Below are 2,417 nucleotides of genomic sequence, written 5' to 3' on the forward strand. Positions count from 1 at the left end.
TGGGTTCTGTCTCCAGCACCATTAAAAATCTAAGTCCGCATCAGTGGAGTGTCATGTGATAACTGGATCCATGCCTACACCCTGTGAGGTTTAAACCAGGGCAGACTTATCATTGCCTCAACTATTTCTCATCTTATGGAGAATGCACTCAAAATTGAGGACTGTTTTTGTTGTTCTTAGCAGTTTTAGGCTCACAGAAAAATTGAAAAGAGGTAGAGAGATTTCCGGGGTGGCCCTGCCCCGCATCTACACTCGGTGCGCATCAGAACCCCTTTCCTTTCCTGAGGCTAGCCTGGGTGTATCCCATAGACTACAGGTCTCCATGCCGCATGTGGGTACCCTCCATGTTGGGAGGCTTTTACAGCTCCCCCAGGACCCCAAACCAGGCTATCAGGCCAGGAATTCTCACCCCTGTCTGCCCAACAGAATCTCCTGAGAGCAGATGAGAACAAGATCTCAGGCCTGTGCCCACTTGACCAGGTAGAAGCCCAAGCCTGCTGTGGTCAGGTGAGGGTATCCTGCCATTTTCAAGTCTCTGCTGCCCCCTCGTGGCATAGTTGACAACAACCTGGCACTTACATGGCTTCTATGTAGGCGGGCCTAACAGCCCCAAAGATACCTTGAATACCAACACGAGGGACCTGGGGACCCCAGGTTCTACCGTTAAGGCTTTGCATGCATCTACATTTATATGAATAGGCAGTTTATTAGAAGTCACAGCATAACACTCTACAATGCAACCTTCAAGAGGCCTTGAACCCATGCCTCAGTTTCTCTGACTGTTCCATAAGGATAAACACTGTGCCCTCATACAGTGTCCCAAGATTGATGTGGTGTGTAAACTGGAGAGTGCCCTAGGACGTGGGTTCCTTACCCTCTGTGTACCTGACACTTGGGACCAGATCTTTTTCTGCTGGAGGGCTGTTCTGGGCTCTGACCTTGACCCACTGGATCCAAGATCACCTTCAGTTGGGATAATCAAAATGTCTTCAGACACACGCAAAAGTCTTCTGGGCACAGGCAAGCTGTGGAAAACACAGGCTGCCAGCTCAGTTGAACTGCAGATACACAACACGTGTCTGCATCATGATGCCCTAAAGATGGCATTCTTATCTACTCAACCTAGGAACTTTACCGAGGTCCTGCTTGGAACCAGTGGTCCAGTGAGGTTTTGATACCTGTCTAGAGAGTTTCACAGGCTGGCAGAGACCACAGATGGGCAAGTGATGCTAAAGTGGAACTTTGCTGGGCCTAGGAGGGTGGGAAGGGCAATTTTGGCAGTGATTAGTTCATCGTGTCCCATCTTGTTTTTTTCAGGTCTCAGTCCCTGCTTAACATATTTGTGATGATGTTTTGGTGGGGGAGGGTGACATGACTTATGTGGTATGAGTGCTCATGTATTTATGTGCGTGTGTGTGGAGCCCAGGTGATGACTGAAGGTGTCCTTAAGAATGACATCCACCTTTTACTTTGATGCTGTTGGTTTGTTGAGGTAGGGTCTTACTCCAGCTCAGGCTGACCTGGAATTCAGTATGTAGTCTCAGGCTGATCTCGAACTCACAGTGATCCTCCTACCTCTGTCTCTTGAGTGCTGGGACCATGATGGAGTGAGAAAGAGAAAGAGAGAGAGAATGGGTACACCAGGGCCTCTAGGCACTGCAAAAAACTCCAGATGCCTGTGCCACTTTGTGCATCCGGCTTTATGTGGGTACTGGGGAATAGAATTCTGGCCATTAGGCTTTATGGGCAAGTGCCTTAATTGCTGAGCCATCTCTCCAGCCCTAATTTTTAAAAAATTGTATTTAAGGGCTGGAGAGATGGTTCAGCAGTTAAGGCACTTGCCTACAAAGCCAAAAGACCTGTGTTGGACTCCCCAGGACTCACATAAGCTGGATGCACAAGGTGGCACAGACATCTGGAGTTTGTTTGCAAAGGATGGGGGCCTGCACACATTTTTCTTCTCTCTCTCAAATAAATAACTTAATTAATTAAAATATAAAAATGCATTTAAGGCTGTTATTTGAGGTGAAGGATGTTCTATTTATCATGAAAACCCATCTGTTAAGTGGCTCAATAGGCCACTTCATCCAGGAATCCAAGAGGCAAAGAAACACACACATGCATGCTTGCATACATGTGGCATACATACACTCATGTGCACATGCATGTACACACACACACACACACACACACACCAGACCCAAGAGTGGCCAGGGACTCAGGCCCTGAGTCTGTCTCAATCAGAAAGGTATACCAAGTCCCTAGGTACAGCCATGGAGGCTTTCAGCCACAGTGTGGTGACCAAGAGGTGTCAACTGCTGGTCACAGCTGGCGGCTCCTTCCCAGAGGATATGCAGAGCCATGGAGGCATAGGAGGCACATGGAGGCCAGGGTACAGGTCACAGAGAGGATGGGTG

The sequence above is a fragment of the Jaculus jaculus genome, chromosome 1 (genome assembly GCF_020740685.1).
Source record: "Jaculus jaculus isolate mJacJac1 chromosome 1, mJacJac1.mat.Y.cur, whole genome shotgun sequence".
Taxonomy (NCBI): Eukaryota; Metazoa; Chordata; class Mammalia; order Rodentia; family Dipodidae; genus Jaculus; species Jaculus jaculus.